The sequence below is a fragment of the Girardinichthys multiradiatus genome, chromosome 7, assembly GCF_021462225.1.
Source record: "Girardinichthys multiradiatus isolate DD_20200921_A chromosome 7, DD_fGirMul_XY1, whole genome shotgun sequence".
NCBI classification, from domain to species: Eukaryota; Metazoa; Chordata; class Actinopteri; order Cyprinodontiformes; family Goodeidae; genus Girardinichthys; species Girardinichthys multiradiatus.
This window is the reverse complement of record NC_061800.1, coordinates 8,411,176-8,429,520: the sequence shown is the minus strand read 5'-3', so window position 1 is coordinate 8,429,520 and position 18,345 is coordinate 8,411,176. Positions and strand designations below refer to the sequence as shown.

The 18,345-nt window shown below is 42.9% G+C and overlaps 1 protein-coding gene across 1 annotated transcript in view; it reads right to left on the bottom strand.

The window, feature by feature from the left end:
• Positions 1-17,018, bottom strand: part of LOC124871098 (SH3 domain-binding protein 4) — a 75,130-nt gene extending 58,112 nt beyond the window's left edge. The window contains exon 1 of the mRNA XM_047370102.1: positions 16,690-17,018. The gene's annotated coding sequence lies outside the window, so the exon portion shown is untranslated. The remainder of the gene's footprint in view (positions 1-16,689) is intronic.
• Positions 17,019-18,345: the final 1,327 nt, after the last annotated feature.

Below are 18,345 nucleotides of genomic sequence, written 5' to 3'. Positions count from 1 at the left end.
ACTCATTAAATTTCTGTTCATGATATTTTTCCTCACACATCATAAATTGATACGGAACCTTCCAACCTGTACACCTTGTTCAGTTTGGACTACGTACTTAAACAAGGGAACATACTATGTGTTTTTGTACAAAGCAGAAGATTGCAGTAGATGACAGCAATGAACCCACAAGGTCAAAGACAATCCAATGTTCTGCCCACAGCACTAAAAGCATCCCTATGACCAAAGAACTGGCTCCATATTAACCCTGAGAGCAAGCTAAGCCTCTGCTCAGAGTTTAAAGACAAGTGTTCCTTAACAGGAAGTGGCTGGGGAGGAAATGCCTTTGTGATGAGAGGCTGCTAGATCTCTGCTGACTCTCCCTGCCTGCTTGATTTCCTTTAAAGCACCACATCTAACATTTTGTTCTTGCATGCTTAGTCATAGTCAAGAAAGAGACTTCAAACAGAGCAACATAAAGGATGGGTGAAGTGACAACGTATGAGTACTCTTTCTCATTCTTAAAGAAACCCAATAAAGCAAATTTATTAATTTGCTTTGGGACTACATGCATTTAATCTGATCCAGGATCTGCACATTAGTGGGAGCTGCTGGATCCGGTGAGAGACACAATGAGTCTGTCGCTGAGTAAACACTGTCGAGGCCTCGAGTGTCCGAAAACAAAGAGGAATCCAAAATCATGCGTACGGTGCAAACAAACGTCAAAGTGGAAATCTGTCTACAAATCTGCAGAGTCACCCTTTAAAACACAACAAAATGGTAAATGGATTGAATAATAGAGCATTATTCTAGTCATTCTGACCAGTCAAAGCGCATTACACTACAGCCACATTCACCTGATTGCACTCGCAACCTCAACACATTTATACACCCATACAGGGAAGGGCAGGCAATGGCGCTTGCCTTGCCCAGGGGCACATGGACATCTGGCACGAGGAAGAAAGAATCAAACCCACAACTTTTGAATTGCAGAACTTCCCACTACACCACAACATAGCTGCAGAAAACGATCCATTGTCTTGTAATCAGTATGTCTAAAGTAAACGTGAAACAAGCTTAATTTTAGTCCTGCTTAAACCAGAATGACTGGCAGGTACAATACAGTGTATCAGCTGTTTGAAAAAGTCAGTTGCACAATGGCTAACTTAAGTTGACCAAATGGAAAAAATCTGAAGTATTTAAAATCCTTTAAAGCCGTATGTTAGCCAGACACTGGAACCTGCGTGTGCTCAGGTGAACTCACCTGGAGGGAATGCTTTACAGTTTTGAACAGAAATTGAGTCAAATAGTGAACAGTGGAAAACTGCATAGGATGCACACCAGATGGAGTATGTATGATTTACATAATAACATGTTTATAATAAGTATGTACACCATACAAGCGCAACAGAGATGGGGGGTAACTTCTCATAAACGTTTTAGCAGCAACTGGTTGCAATGTGTTGCTGCTACCACAAGGTGGCACTAATGGACCAGCTGCTTTATCGAACGCTTCCATGAATAAAGTAAACCACAGAGCTACATATATGGAATTGTCCAATGGTCTCTCCTTATGCTTTTGATAACTGTTGTCGTTTCTCTCAGTCTCTTGAAAGGAGCTGAGAGCAATAAACCGATTTTGCAGTGGAGCCACAGGTTTGCTGCGTTGGTTGAAGTCAGCAGATCTGCCTCCTCTATAAAGCCCAGCAGCACTTCTCCAGGTATGCTGCAGAAGAGCTTGTTGGCCAGGAGAGATGACAGTACTTACTTTCTTGCACTGTCAGGCACATACATAAGAATAACTGATGAAAGAAGTCAGATGAAAATTTTTAAAAAGAGCACAGCCAAAGATCGTTTTAGTCATAAATTTTTTTCTAAACCGAAATGCACCCACAGAGGGGAGGAGGCAGCAGATCAGCTTCAGACGGTCAAACTGACTGTAAGATGAGTTTATCCCAATGTACATGAACGTTCTACTGCTTTCTTGACTAGAAACAATTTGCTATTTGATTCTGGACTTTTTATTGATACTACTGGCCTGGATGAGAAGCAGGGGAATTGTTTGCTTTTACTTGATGGTGCAGTTGTATTCTCATTTGGTAGAGAGGTAAGGTTATCTAGATGTTTTATCTGGACCTTTTCTGAAATCTTCCATGTCAAACTCGGAGGGCTCCACTTTCACAAAAAATCATTTCTACTTACAGCAGAAACCAGCACACTAGCTCAACACTGTGTAAAGTAGGAACAAACTGTTCCTTACATTGCTTTAACAACTTCTGTTAAATATATGAAGCCATTTGAAGGCAATAGGAAACTGTTAATAAAGTTACCTGAGGGAAGGCGAAGCTAATAGGAACATTAGTTCATTAATCATCATCTTATTGGAAACCAATCTTAGCAACTGTCCAGCACTACTTAATATTTTGTTAAAAATAAAGCCAGAAGTCATTGATTAGAATGGTCAAACACTGTAAACAGTGAAGAATCCTTAACAGAGTTGCATCAAGTCATGCGCAGAGAAATCAGCTGGTTACCAGAACTGATCCATTTTCAGCTTGACTAGCAGTTACAGTGATTGGTTGGTTGGAGTCCTAAAAATATCAATTTATTTCTGATCAATGAACCAGTATGTCCAAGTTAACCAAACTCTCAGACACAAATTCTTGCCGTACATCAACCATCCCCCTACCTTCCGACCCCCTGCCTGTACTAAAGATCTCAGAGGAAAATGTCAATAGGCTCTTTCAGCGCCTGAAAACAAGGAAGGCCTAAAGACCTGATAATGTCTCCCTATCATGCCTGAGAGCCTGCGCCGAGCAACTGGCACCCATCTTCACTGAGATCTTCAACAAGTCACTGGAGCTGTATGAGGTTCAAACGCTCCATCATCCCAGTACCCAAGAAACCCACCATCACAGGGTTAAATGATTACAGGCCTGTCACCCGGACATTTGTGGTCACGAAATCATTTGAGTGACTGGTGTTGAAGCACCTGAAGGACATCACAGGCCCCCTTTTGGATCCCCTGCGGTTTGCCTACCTGGCAAACAGGTCGGCAGATGATGCAGTCAACTTGGGACTACACGTCCTGCAACAACTTGACCACCAAGGGATATACGCCAGGATCCTGTTGGTGGAATTCAGCTCAGCCTTCAACACTATTTAACCTAGACATCCTCGACCAGAAGCTCACCCAGCTCAAAGTCCCAGCCTCAACCTGTCATTGGATCATCAGCTTCCTGAACCAGCAGCAGCAGGTGAGGCTGGGGACCATCTTCTCCCACACAAGAACCCTCAGCACCGGTGCACCCCAGGGGTGTGTTCTCTCCCCACTCCTCTTCTCCCTCTACACAAATGACAGGTTTGTGTTCTGTGTGTGTCTGTCTATTGGAGTCCCTAGGTTCTCCACTGGAGGGTGCACTTCCACCTGTGCAGGGAGCGCTGGAGGCCTGAGAGCTGCAAGTATGCTACTGCACACCTGTTAGGAATCAAGCTCGTTTGGAGTAGTATATAAAGAGCTGGCTGCCAGTCCTTTGACGTTTGACTGTTAACCTACAGTGGTAACCCAAGCCTACTGAGTCTCCTGTTTTCTTATGTATCAGCTTATGTATGTATCAGTGAGTCTGCTAACTCCGGGCTCATACAGGAGAACCCCTGGACCTCAAGACCCTAGCCATCTACTTCCTCGCAAGATCTTCTGGATAATCTCATCCACAGTTGGCAACCTCAAGGCTCCTTATTTTGCTCTACATTGTGCAATCTGTTCACCCTCCAACGCCCAAGTCAAGATCCTGCTCATTGTCCTGGCATCATCTTCTGCAGCCACCAGTAAGTCAGCATTTATCTTCCTTCCTCATTTCTCTGATCATTTTGCTCCCACTCACATCTCATCTCTTCCCCAGTGACGCTACAGTCAATTTCCCTAGTGAAGAACCCGATCAGGATCAAGATCTCATGTTATAACCATTTATTTATTTTAATAAACCTTTTAAACTCTCCCCTCCTTGAACCGCCACCTTAACGTGATGGAGGGGTTTGAGTGCTCGAATGATCCTAGAGACTATGTTGTCTGGGGCTTAAATGCCCCTGGTAGGGTCTCCCATGGTAAACAGGTTCTAGGTGACGGGTCAGACAAAAAGCGGTTCAAGAACCCCTAACTACAACTACAAAATCGGGGCACGTGATGTCGCCCGGTACGGTGGAGCCGGGGTCCAACCCTGGAGCCAGGCCTGGGGTCGGGACTCGTCGGAGAGCGCCTGGTAGCTGGGTTGCTCCTCGCGGGACCCGGCCGGGCCAAGCCCGAACGAGAGACGCGAGGCAATCCCCCAGTGGGCCCACCACCTGCAGGGGGAACCGTGAGGGAAAGAGGAATGGGCGGCGGACAAAGGTGGAGACCTCGGCGGCCCGATCCCCGGATGCTTAGGCTGGCTCTAGGGACGTGGAATGTCACCTCACTGGGGGGGAAGGAGCCTGAGCTTGTGCGGGAGGTCGAGAGATATTGACTAGAAATAGTCGGGCTTGCCTCCACGCACTGCGTGGGCTCTGGGACCCATCTCCTCGAGAGGGGTTGGACTCTCTTCTACTCTGGAGTGGCCTGCGATGAGAGGCAGCGGGCTGGCGTGGGTTTGCTTGTCGCCCCCCAGCTTAGCCATCTCGTGTTGGGGTTTACCCCAGTGGATGAGAGGGTCGCATCCCTGCGCCTTCGGGTTGGGGAGAGTTCTCTGACTATCATTTCAGCCTACGGGCCGAGTGGTAGTGCGGAGTACCCGGCCTTCTTGGCGTCCCTGTCGTGGGTGCTGGATAGTGCCCCTCCAGGGGACTCCATTATTCTGCTGGGGGACTTCAACGCCCACGTGGGGAACGACTCCGAGCGGTGTTTTGTTATTGGACTTCTGTGCTAGTCACGGATTGTCCATAATGAACACCATGTTCAAACATAAGGGTGTTCATCAGTGCACTTGGAACCAGGATACCCTAGGCAGGAGGTCAATGATCGACTTTGTTGTCGTATCATCAGACCTTCGGCCGCATGTTTTGGACACTCGGGTGAAGAGAGGGGCTGAGCTGTCCACTGATCACCACCTGGTGGTGAGTTGGATCCGCTGGGGGAGGAGAAAGCCGGACAGACTTGGCAGGCCCAAGCGCATAGTGAGGGTCTGCAGGGAACGTCTGGCGGACCCCTTGGCCAGGGATGTATTCAACTCTCACCTCCGGGAGAGCTTTGACCAGATTCCGAGGGATGTGGGAGACATAGAGTCCGAGTGGACCATGTTCTCCGCATCTATTGTCGATGCTGCCGCCCGTAGCTGCGGCCGTAAGGTCTGCGGTGCCTGTCGCGACGGCAATCCCCGAACCCGGTGGTGGACACCGGCAGTAAGGGACACTGTCAAGCTGAAGAAGGAGTCCTATCGGCTGTGGTTGGCTTGTGGGACTCCTGAGTACCTCAAGTCTTTGGATGTTGTGGGGCTGTCATGGTTGACACGCCTCTTCAACATTGCGTGGCAGACGGGGACAGTGCCTTTGGATTGGCAGACTGGGGTGGTGGTCCCCCTACATAAGAAGGGTGACCGGAGGGTGTGTTCCAACTACAGGGGGATCACACTCCTCAGCCTCCCTGGTAAGGCCTACGCCAGGGTATTGGAGAGGAGAGTCCGGCCGATAGTCAAACCCCGGCTTCAGGAGGAGCAGTGTGGTTTTCGTCCCGGCCGTGGAACACAGGACCAGCTCTATACCCTCTACAGGGTACTCGAGGGTTCATGGGAGTTTGCCCAACCGGTCCACATGTGTTTTGTGGACCTGGAGAAAGCATTCGACTGTGTCCCTCGTGATGCCCTGTGGGGGGTGCTCCAGGAGTATGGAATCGGGGGCCCTTTACTAGGGGCCATCCGATCTCTGTACAAGCAGAGGAGTTTGGTTCGCATTGCCGGCATTAAGTCGGACCTGTTCCCGGTGCATGTTGGACTACGGCAGGGCTGCCCTTTGTCACCGGTCCTCTTCATAACTTTTATGGACAGGATTTCTAGGCGCAGCCAAGGGCCGGAGGGGCTCTGGTTTGGGGACAAGAGGATTTCGTCTCTTCTTTTTGCAGATGACGTGGTCCTGCTGGCCCCCTCTAGCCAAGACCTACAGCATGCACTGGGGCAGTTCGCAGCCGAGTGTGAAGCGACTGGGATGAAGATCAGCTCCTCCAAGTCCGAGGCCATGGATCTCGACCGCAAAAGGGTGGCTTGTCCTCTTCAGGTTGGAGGGGAGTTCTTGCCTCAAGTGGAGGAGTTTAAGTATCTCGGGGTCTTGTTCACGAGTGAGGGAATGGAGCGGGAGATCGACAGACGGATCGGTGCGGCTGCCACAGTAATGGGGGCGCTGTGCCGATCCGTTGTGTTGAAGAGAAAGCTGAGCCGAAAAGCGAAGCTCTCGATTTACCGGTCGGTCTATGTTCCTACCTTCACCTATGGCCATGAACTTTGGGTCATGACCGAAAGAACGAGATCCCGGATACAAGCGGCGGAAATGAGCTTCCTCCGTAGGGTGGCCGGGCACTCCCTTAGTGATAGGATGAGGAGCTCGGCCATCCGGGAGGGGCTCGGAGTAGAGCTGCTACTCCTCCACATCGAGAGGAGCCAGTTGAGGTGGCTCGGGCATCTATACCGGATGCCTCCTGGACGCCTTCCTCGGGAGGTGTTCCAGGCACGTCCCACCGGAAGGAGGCCCAAGGGACGGCCCAGGACACGCTGGAGGGACTATGTCTCTCGGCTGGCCTGGGAACACCTTGGGCTCCCCCCGGAGGAGCTGGAGGAGGTGTCTGGGGAGAGGGACGTCTGGGCGTCTCTGCTGAGTCTGCTGCCCCCGCGACCTGGTCCCGGATAAAGCGGAAGACGACAAAGATGAAGACTTTTAAACTCTTTCCGGTCTCTTTAAAGTGTTGTGCATATGGGTCAGGCAATTAACAAAAACCATAACAGAACAATAATCTGACAATCTCATCCAATGTCCAAGGTATTATTGGTGGTGCTGGCGGAGGATTGATTATGCTAGCAACTTGCGGTTTGATAGCCACAGCAATGGCAAAGCAGTTTGATTTGGCAGTTACCAGTTTAATTAAACTCCTTTTTTTCTGCTATAATAATTACACACCCATGCCCTTTCAAAGCTCGGACACGCCTGCACATGCCTACATGTTGCACTGACTATCCTACTCCTTTTAATGAGACGAAGCTTAAGCTGTGGCCTCAGCTGATTACCCGTGGACGAAGAATGAAAATAAATGTGGCTGAAGTATCTACATTACATTCAAAGCCCGGGGGTGAGGAAAATTCCTTCCCACTGCTTGGGCTACATTTGTTGGGAACTATTGCTGCATAAATAAACACAATAAGCTTCTGAAAAGAATTCAATTCTTTTGCTGAAAGCAGATCAGGTATGATTTTAGTTTTCAGAAATAAGTATTTACATTTGTCTATGATCTTTAAGTCATCCCCCAGTCTTTGAAAGAAGAAGGTACTGATATGACATTTAAGATCAATTATTCACCCCATTTAAGATAAAGTTCATGCTTTTACCTGTGTTTGCTCTGCTGGTGTGTTTACACGTAAAACTGCCGGTCTAGAAGTTACTAACAGTAATGTATCATAGTGACCTAGGAAGGTGGATACATAAATTTAACATAGAAAACCTGTGTCAAAGGTTTCCCTGTTTCTCCCTCAGACCCCTATATTACTGAAAACTCCTAAGCATGTTCCAACTTCTTTAATAACCAAAGACTAGTTGCCATAGTAATGATAAGCTTCCATGTCTGTAGGGGAAAAATCAGCTTACAATCAGCTTAATGAACAGTTGATGTAACAAAGGAAGCTCACTATAGTAATACCAAGTTTTTGACAAGGTCTTCCAGACACAAGCCTTAGAGCTTCACGTACTCAGTAAACAGCACTCTGTGTATCAATTTTGTTGTCAACATTTGTCTATAAAACATATAGAAAGCATGAGAAAGGAGTAGCAATGGAAATATACTGACATGGTGTTATAGGTTGTTTTTCTTTGCAGTTACATTCTAAGGTAGATCTAGAGGAAAGCGTTTAGTCATTCCAACACAACACATAACTACACAGTAAGAACCGGCTGAATGTTTCTGATAAACAGGAAAACTACTGCTACTAATTAGCTTACTCTTCAGGGTGAAAGTTCTTCAAAACAGGAAAAGGAAACAGGAATTAGATAATGACTGGCAATTTTTTAACACTGTAAGGTAACAACAGAAAACTGAAAACACTTGACAAGGACACAAGCAAATATTAAAATGACCGTTTTTTTGTTTTTTTTTCCTGCCATGCAATTGTTCCATTACCTTCAGCCCACAGAACTAAACATGGCAATTTTTCTTTGGCTGATTTTAAGAATTTAGCTACAACTTCTTTAGCTTCTTCTTCTTTAGCCTTTTTTGCAATCTCAAGCAGAATTATTTTGCGTAACTTCTGTCAGTGGTGCTGCAGCCATCACTCAACCTTTAAATCTGCAATATAAACACAACAAGGTGAAATTGGCTGTGGAAAAAAAAAGAAGAATGTGAGGAATGCAAATCCCCAAATGCGATCTTAAGAATATAAAAACCCTGAAAACTTAATCATTCTGGTGACAACAAAAAGCAGGTTAGGGATCAGGTTCAACAGCCACTCTGAAATTCAGTAGACTGCTTTTAGCGTTGTCAGTCTCATCACAACCACAAAGACAATAGCTACAAAGTCAACCAAAGACACGTGCAACACAACCCTTAACTATACCCCAGCCCAACACAGAGCAGCCTAAACTTCACTTTCTGTACTCTCCTCCAGAGCATGACTCCACACTCTGAAGCCCTGCAGGTAACAAGATATGAAGCTTGTATCTTAATTAGAGAAGATACCAATAGATGAGTGAAGCTTGATTCTTCTTTACCACCAAGAGTGTGAAAGGAAGGTAAGGCTTGTACGTTGCCCTTTTCCAGTGCTATTAAAGTAAACAGGGGGTTTTACTGTCAGCATTTCCATATCCAGAATGTAAAATGACAAAGGTTGAAAGCCCAATTTAATAAAATGAGTTCAGTCTTCCTAATATCTACTGAAGTCAACTCCAAGTCCATTAGTTTTATTGTATTTCAACAAAACTTCCCTAAGGCAAGTGCAAATTGACGTACTGTGGCAGATGGCTCCTATTGGTCCCTGAAAAAGTCTGGCATAAAATGACCAAATGAGTAAAATTAGCAAGGGAGATAAATGACCAGTCTAAAAGAATAACAGGCATGTTTGGTATAAAATCCTCACTATACAGTTTTGGTTCTTCTTCTGACCTTAATAACCCCTCACTGATAATATCAAAAGCTAATCTTTAGTATTATTCACACAGTAACAACTTCCACACTGAAAGTTGTTGTAGCTAAAGTGCCCCTGTGGCACTTTGGCATGGTACATTCACTGACTGAGAAAAAAATGAGAATGCTGAGTTTCTACCCGGCTCGTCACTAGTCGCAAAATGTTCAGGTATATTTTTAGCAAATATGGAAGACCATTGCTTTCAGACATCCTCCTCTGGTCACCCCTCCCCCAAAACAATGCAACTCCATCCATCGATAGCACCTAATCCTTGGCAGGGTTGGAGCTGGGGGCTGGGGCTTATCTCTACCATTCAATGGGCAAGCTACTTCCTGGTTAGGTCACTTTTCCATCTCAAGACTAACAAACATATAGAAGACAAACAATCATTTACTCTGAAAGTTTTATTTAATCTTGAATTTCCGTAACCCACATTTTGTTCAACTGTGGGAGGAAACTGGAATACATGGAGAAAGCCTAAACTTGCATGGAGAAGAACATGCAAAATTGGCTGGCATTTAAACCCCCAAGAAAATAATTACTCTGCTGTGATACCACCATGATATAAGGCCTGGTTTGAGATATGCTGTTTGGAAACATCTAGTTAATTGTTCGTTCACCAAGAGCTCGGTCTGTCTCCTGAAGGTGGAAGTTATCATATTTTGGTTCTGACATCGTAGTATATTTTGGAAAAATGGGCCTTACACTGTAACAAATGCTAGAAGACAAACACACTATATTCTAAGCCAATCCTAGCAATCTTGTATAACATAAATTTTGAATACAGAAAAAAATGAAATACACCAAAAACAATTCCCAACAAGCACGCCACTTCCTCTAGTTGTATTACAACAAAACATCCCAGGGGTTGTTTGTTTTCAAAAGTGATTTTTCATACAATAGCTGGCAAAAGTATTCCTATTGCTTCAACTTTTCCACATTTTTGTCACATTGCAACCACAAGCTTCAACCGTACAAGACCGTACTTTATTGCGATTTCATCTAAGAGAAAAACAAAGTACAGAATAATATTGAAATGGAAGAAAAAATGATACATGGTTTTAAAATGTTTTATACATTATCTGCTAAATCTAGCATGAACTTATTTTTAGCCCACCTACTCTGATAACCCTGACCCATGAATAAAATCCAGTGGCATTTAAATACATGCCACTTTAGGAGTCACTTAAATACACACTGTGAAACATGGTGGTGGAGACACCATGCTGTGGAGATGCACCAGGGACAGGGAGACTGGGATGGGAAGACGGATAGAGCCAAGTCAGAGATTCTGCAAGTTTTAAAAAGACTTTTCAAAACATCTACAGTCCAAATTTACAGCCTAAATCAATTATAAAAAATAACTTAATGAATTACGTCATTAACTTCTATTTACATTTGTTGATTTAAGCAAGTTCAATAAAACATTGTCTACTGTGACCGACTGTCGTCTTAGTCATATGTTAGGAGAATTACACCTAAGCTGCCTGATTTCATAACAGTTACTAGCGCACTATTAAAATCACTGTTTATAAGCTGAGACTTGTTAAATATACACTTTTAAATGAACACAGATTTAAGACTTAATTAATAAATACCACTTGAGATCTGTTTGGTGTACGTAAGATTTCGTGAGGCCTAAAATTAAGATTATTAAGCTCAAGACGTTTTATGACTTTTTAACATGTTTAGTGCAGCTAAAATCAGGGAAATCTTGGAAGAAAATCTGTTGAAAGCTAAAAAAGACTAATTCTATTCACAAGCTGCTCTCTAGGTACATCTCATTCAAACTGACAACAATTTCAGGCATCTTTTTCAGTAAATGTTAATTGGGAGCGTAAATGGAAAACCACCACCTGCGGACATGTTTCAGGTAGCCACTGTAGGTCAATAGCCCTCCCCCCTGCACACACACACACACACACACATAAAAAGATACAACACCATCTACCCGTTTTCTATTTACCCCTTATGTCATTTCATTGTTCCTATCTGTGGTTGAAATGTTGCCAAAGCAATAATCCGTGAAAGTATTTCATTCTTTGCTCTGTTTCATCAGCTTTCAGATAGCTCTTAGAACTGTGCAGATCAAAACAGCCAAGAGATCTCTTTTCAACTCCCTTTCTTTATCAGTGCTCTTCTCTTTTAGGTGAGGGTGGACCAAAAACTCTGCACACTCTGTTCAATGAAATCCTGTAGCCAAAAGGCACCATGCTAAAAATAAACCCACATTTCTGACAGGGAGATGCAAATCAAACTGATGTTTCCTTCCTAACAGCAGGTAGCACCAGCAGTGAACAGTCAACTGATGTCTATAGCATGAACGACTGGTGGAGGCGGGTAGGGGGAAAGACAGCGCTCCATGATGACTCACTCTTATTATTAATGTGCCGGGGACGATGACCCTGGGCTGAGGGTGTTTGGAGGGATGGGTGGCAGCCACCAGCTGCCTGTCTGATGCCGACACCGGCTGTGCCCTCGCTGTCGTGACTCGTGCTGTAATCAGTTAGAACCAGGTGACACGCGTGTTCATCCCTGGAGGGGAGGAGGCCGCTTTATCTGGAATCACATGCTCACATTCACACAAAGACGTCCATTCAAGCCCAGCTAAAACACAAGATCGGACCTTCGATGAGAGAAGGGTGATAAAATGTCCTGTTCTAGACAAACAGATTCTCACAAGCCAGCGGTTGCAGTTCAGTCCTGGCAGCGACGTGCACTGCTCAAATTTACATTGCAATCAAGAGTGGAAATGTTGTTGGGGAGCTCATTGAGAGGTTCCTGGAAATGTCTGCTGACAGGAGCAGAGACTGGGCTTAGACAGAACCACCAATACAAGCAACAACGTCTGAACAGATACAACATAATCCCCACAAAAACTGATCTCAAGCAACTTAGTTGGCAGTATAAGAAACGGATTCTTTCATTTATTACTAGAGATGCTTGTAATATGTGCAGAAGGATATTTTTTGTATTATATGATGAAGTCTTTTATAATAAACTTTCAATGATTCTTAACATGTTTGTGAAATACCTGATCCCACGTGATCCCACTTACAGTGTGTCACAAAATACTTTTACGGAGCAAACACAACTTATTACTGATACAAATCTGAAAAGTGCGGCGTACAATTGTTTTCATGTAATATTACTCCGATACTTCTGTAAACCCTGGCGGTGGCACCATCATCATGTGGGTTGCTTTTCTTCAGCAGGGAGGGGGAGGCTGGTCAAAGCTGATAGTAAGATGTCTGGAGCTAATTTCAGGGCAAAGCAGGAAGAAAACATGTTAGAGGCTGCAGAAGGCTTGAACTGGGGCTGTGGGTAACCTTCTCTTAACATGCAACCAGAGCTATAGTCAAGTCAAGTCAAGTTTATTTATATAGTGCTTTTCAGCAACAAGGCACTTAAAACGCTGTACACAAGGAAAAACATATCTCTCCTTTCTCTCTGTCTTTCCACAATCTTCTCTGCTAAAGACACTCTTAGGCTCACTAAAGGTTCTCCTCACTACTTTTAACATATTCTCACCTTAGAAGCTCTCTTAAGGCCTAAGATGCTTCATGAATCTTATCTAACCAAATAGTCTAAGAAAAATTGAGAAACTCTGAGATTTTTCTTAGAGTGACATCACTAGGAGCTACTTTTAGTCTTAGGATTCTTTGTGAATACGGACCCTGATTTACATCCAACTGAGAATCTGGTGTTCAAAAGGTATCAAAGGAGACGGACTGAGCTTTAGCTATTTTACAAAGAAGAAGGGAGAGCATTTTCAGTCTCTAAATGTATCAACCTGGTAGAGATATAGAATAGAGATATATCCGAAAGACTTGCAACTGCCATAGAAATTGCAGTGACTTGTGGCTTTACAAAGGACTGAGTTGGAAGGGGCGGTGGGGGGGGGGGGGGGGGTGTTAATACAGATGCATGACACACTTACGGACATGTATCATTGTATCATTCTCCTTCCACTTCATAATTATTACCCACTCTGTGTTTGCCTTTCATAATATCCCAATAAAATACATGAAGTTTGTGGTTGTAACATGACAAAATGTGAAAAAGCCCAAGCGGTGGGCTCAGAGCAGAGACAGGAGAGACAGGAGTCACCATCAGTTTAACACTGTTGATTTTGCTGAGTTCATTCTATTTGACGATCATTCAAAAATAAATATTGCACTGTAATCAAAACACTTCAAGCTGAAATGAAAAGTGCCTGCAGAAACATAACGACTCTCAGCAAAAATGAAAGAGGCTGCTCAACCCAAAGCCAATCACACAACAGGTGTGGTCACACAGGCAGCAAATAGAGCAACACATTTATATAGTGATGTGTACTCACCACATGTAAGCATTAGAACGTGTTTGGCTCACAGAATTGCGCACTGACAGGCATGTCACCATGAATGAATATCAACACGTATCAGTTCAGCTTAACATTAGCTGCTCGGTCAGGTCTCCTCTGTAGTTAAGCTGTTTCCACCTATATTTTTTACTGTCTTTCTAAATGATTTATATATTACCTACTAGTATGTACAGTCCTAATTCCAAATTGCCCCAACAAAACAACTTCAGGTCACTAATAGTCAGATGACATGACAAGTTAAAGAATGGTTTCCATTCTAGATATTCTATTCCATTCTAGCCTGAATAGGTAGCACTGTTTTAAGACCTCCACAACAGGAAGTTACAGAGACATTTATCAACCACATTTCCATCAACGTAACAACAGCTAAAAACAAGGGGATGATGTATTTATTCGTTTTTGAAAGTTTTTTTAAGTAGCAGAGGAACTAAACTAGTTCCATTTGTATATCGGAAGGCATCAGTTTTTCTCCATAAAGAGAAGTGCTGGAAAAAGCTAGTAACACAGGTCTGTTCAAATATGAGGCTTTACATTAGGCTAATGCTAGCTGGAAGTTAAATTGAGCTGGAAAAACGACAAGCACCAATATCCACTGTTTCCTTTTTCTTCATCATTGCACAGTAAAGCACCAACAACAAAACCAAAACAAGCAAAGGTAGTCCACATCGTAGGCCATTCAAAACATTTTGAGACTGCCCCCTAGTGTCAGGGTAATGTGTTTGTAATGTAGGATAAAGCACTAACACAACGAACAGCAGACAACTGTTATGCGTAAACGTATCATTGGCTTTAATGTTTGGTTAAAGAAAGGTACTTCTGTCTGTCTGTCTGGTGGGCGAGAAAAGCAGCAGTTCTGGAGTATTTTCAACATGGTGAGCTGATCGTTTCTTGTAGCTGAAGGACGTTGAAAGTTTTACAACATTTTTGCAGCAACTCTGTAATGTTTTGAAATTTCTTTTAGTCAGTCAGTCATTTTCTACCGCTTATTCCATGGTGGGTCGCGGGGAAGCTGGTGCCCATCTCCAGCAGTCTACGGGCGAGAGGCAGGGTACACCCTGGACAGGTTGCCAGTCCATTGCAGGGCAACACACAAACAACCATGCACACACTCATTCATACACCTAAGGGCAATTTAGAGAGACCAATTAACCTAACAGGCATGTCTTTGGACTGTGGAAGAAAGCCGGAGTACCCAGAAAGACCCCGGCTGGGAATCAAACCCAGGATCTTCTTGCTGCAAGGCAACAGTGCTACCAACTGCGCCACAGTGTAGTTTCAAAATTTATTTTATATTTTTAAAAATATATTTTTTACATCTGTCAATGATTATAAATCAAGTGAAATCTGTTTTGTAAAGTGCTAGGCTAAAGCACTATCCAGATGCTCTCATCAAGATAATGAGCATTTGAATGAGCTTTAAAGGGCTTCTCCAAATTATTATTTTCACCACAAAACAAAGATGAATAAATAGGAGCAAATAAGATGAACAAATATCTGAAACTTGCTTGAGTTTGAACAAAGATAAGTATGTGAAAAATGGATTTATAATTGCATTTTCAGCCGAAAGGTGAAAACGGTTATCCTATCCTTACCTTGTAGGGACACTGAGGTTGCGAGAGAACTAAAGCTAGTACACTGAGATGTATGTAGATTTTTTCAATACCAACCACAAAAAATGTATTCCTTATATTGCTTGTTTACATGTTGCAAACTAGCCAAAATGTTGTGCTGCCAAGCTTTTTGGGAACATAGTGTGAAAATCATAGTGTGAATATACACTAACCAATGAGTATCTGTCACATCTTCTGGTGCCGAAGCAGTAGCCCTCCTCTTCTAGAGTTGATTCTGGTTTTAGCTCAGAGATGTGCCACAAGACCAACTTACGCCGACAAACATACTCACAAGCATACATACAAACATACATGCGTATATGCAGAGGTAGGCAATCCGTCCTGTCATGCTCTGAATGAATATTAGGTAGGAAGGCACAAAGGGAGACTCTATGCTGTTTGTTTACATAAGCATGTCAGTAAAAATGACTAGTTAAAATAATAATAAAGCAAGATCTCATTACATCTCACATCAAATGACTACGAAAGATAACAGAATTACTGAAAAGTTTGGTTTTTTTACCTTACAGCCACTGAATTTGTTATGTATGGAGGGATTTTGTTCCTCATGCACAAAACAAACTGACTAAAGTTTTGTACAATTTTGCACAGAGGTAAACGTTGACTTTACATAAATTATTTAGTGATAGAGTGAAAAACTAAAATAGCTTTAAGAAACTTGAAATATTAAACTAAAGCCTGTGAGGATATAGAATAGGGCTGGGGGCTTTTGGGGGTCTGTGTAAATCTGGGTTCTAAAAACTGAGCAGGTTGCAGATATGGACGATGAGGAAGATGGTGATGACGTCAAATCGTCACTTAAAATTGGTCTTATGTTTCTCTGGATGTCATGGCAACCCTCCACAGCCCTACTTGAGCTAAGGACAGACCATTAGCATATAGAGACCATCAGGCTGTGACACCTCTACTGACGTTTATTACAGCTAAACGGGGCTTAAGTCGCTTTACAAGCGGGTTTGAATTTAAGGATGGATTAAAAGCGACTAAACGCGACACATGAGCCGCCGCTTTCGAGCAAAACAAGACCGTTATTGTAGTTTTACAGCGGCTGGGATCCAGTCAACATTCGGAGAGGCTACAGCGGTTCAACTCAGAGACAGACGGACGTAAAAATAAGCCGTATAAAGCTTCAGTGTGACACTGTGAGTACAGTGAGGAGTTGAGAAGACTAAAAAAATGTCCAACAGATTTCGGTTCACTGTCGTTTTTTCCCCACGCAGCCGAGAAACACGCTCTACTTGCGCTGCCTTTCCCACAGTGAAAAGTTACAGTCGCTCCCAGGTAGAGTAACATTCTCCTCTCCGTGGAAAAGAAAGCCTTTCCAACAAATATAGAGGAAGATGAGGAATTCCAAAAGCGGAAATCTTACCTGCCTGAGAGGAGTTCTTGTTTTTATTTCCCATGACAAAAAGAAAAGCGGTAACAGCCGAGCAGTCGCAGTCCTCTTCGAGCTTTCCCGGTGGCTACGCTGGATGTGTGTGTGTGAGAAAGAGGGCGTGTGTGTGTGTGTGTATGTTGCTCCTGGAGGAAAGCAGCCGAGCTCCGGCTGATGTCACCGGGGCAGGGAGGGGCCTCACCAGGACATATTTCCATAAAGACATGATGTCACGCTGTCGCTCCTGGACAATTACTCCTATAAATTGTTAATTTATTTATAATTTGTAACATTTTAAACAAAGTTTTATATATAAAATGTCCCTTTTAACACAGTTGTTTAGGCTACAAGCTCCTAGCGTGTAGAATGGCAATTAAATCTGTAACCTGATGCACATAATCATGTAAAACTCCAATGTATTTTATTGGAGATAATTATTTATAGTATGTGATAGAACAACATAAGTTGTGAAGTAGAAGGAAAGTTCTACGTTGCTTTCTAAACTTTTAGTTTTTACCCTATATCCCTGACAGAATTGTGATTCAAATTATTTTCATTCCACCAACAATTTTGCCTCTCATTGGAAATGTCTCTTAAAAAAAATGAAAAAATCTGTGTAAAAGTAGCATTAATTTACAATTTGTTTAAAAAATGGCTTTCCAAAAATTATTGTACACTTCTTTATTAGCATTACATCAAACAAAGCCTTATAATTGCAGAGAGGCTTTCTCCATGTCTCCTCTGGTATTCTGATGATGAGCTCCAGATGTTTGACGTTGTAAGGCCTCATTGCCATCACCCTACATTTTAGCTCCCATCGCAGATTCTCTATAAGATTTAAATCAGGACTCTGGCTGGGCAACTCAAAAATGTAAATATTATTTACAACCAGGAAATATATGCTGGTCAAATTATAATATTACAAAATCTGCCAGGGGTATGATTAATTTTGGGTTTAGCTGTAGCCCTGAAGCATTAATATTATCAACAAAACATGCCTCATACTCCTTTTGCGAGAGGGAGGAAAAGACCAAATTCTGTGAATAGTTCTCTAAAATATCTCTGATGTTCATTTGTAGAAAAAACAAAAATGAAAAAACAGCTTATGATTAGCTCAACAATCAGTTGCAGTAGGCTAGTGTCACATGGTGGACTTATAAGAGGAAGTATCATTATTGTTAATTATGCAGCCTGTCTACATAAGTTGTTGTTTGAGACAAATACAATTCAATCTTCATTGAATACAGTTATAACATTTGTTTTAAGTGCATTTCTGTTATTATATTTTAAGTCTCACCACATTGAATTTTTTCGTTCAAACAACATTTACCTGCAAAAAAAAAACAACCTAAAAACAATGTTTTAGCAAAAAGATGAACTAGTACACATTTTCTTGGCTGTTCAACTTAATCATAAAAGTATATCGCATACCAGTGATGTATAAATGTCAATGTTAGTGTCCTAAACATGCTCATTTGAAGTATATTCAACATAACAATACTCCACAAACATATCTAACAAAAATAAAACTGAAAAATATGTATTTACTGATAAAGTATTTATAGGTTTCGTCTTTTAACTCCCTTCAAGGCCATAATGCAGTTTATTATGACAGCTATTCACAGTCTGCAGTTTAAAGGTTCAGAGTGG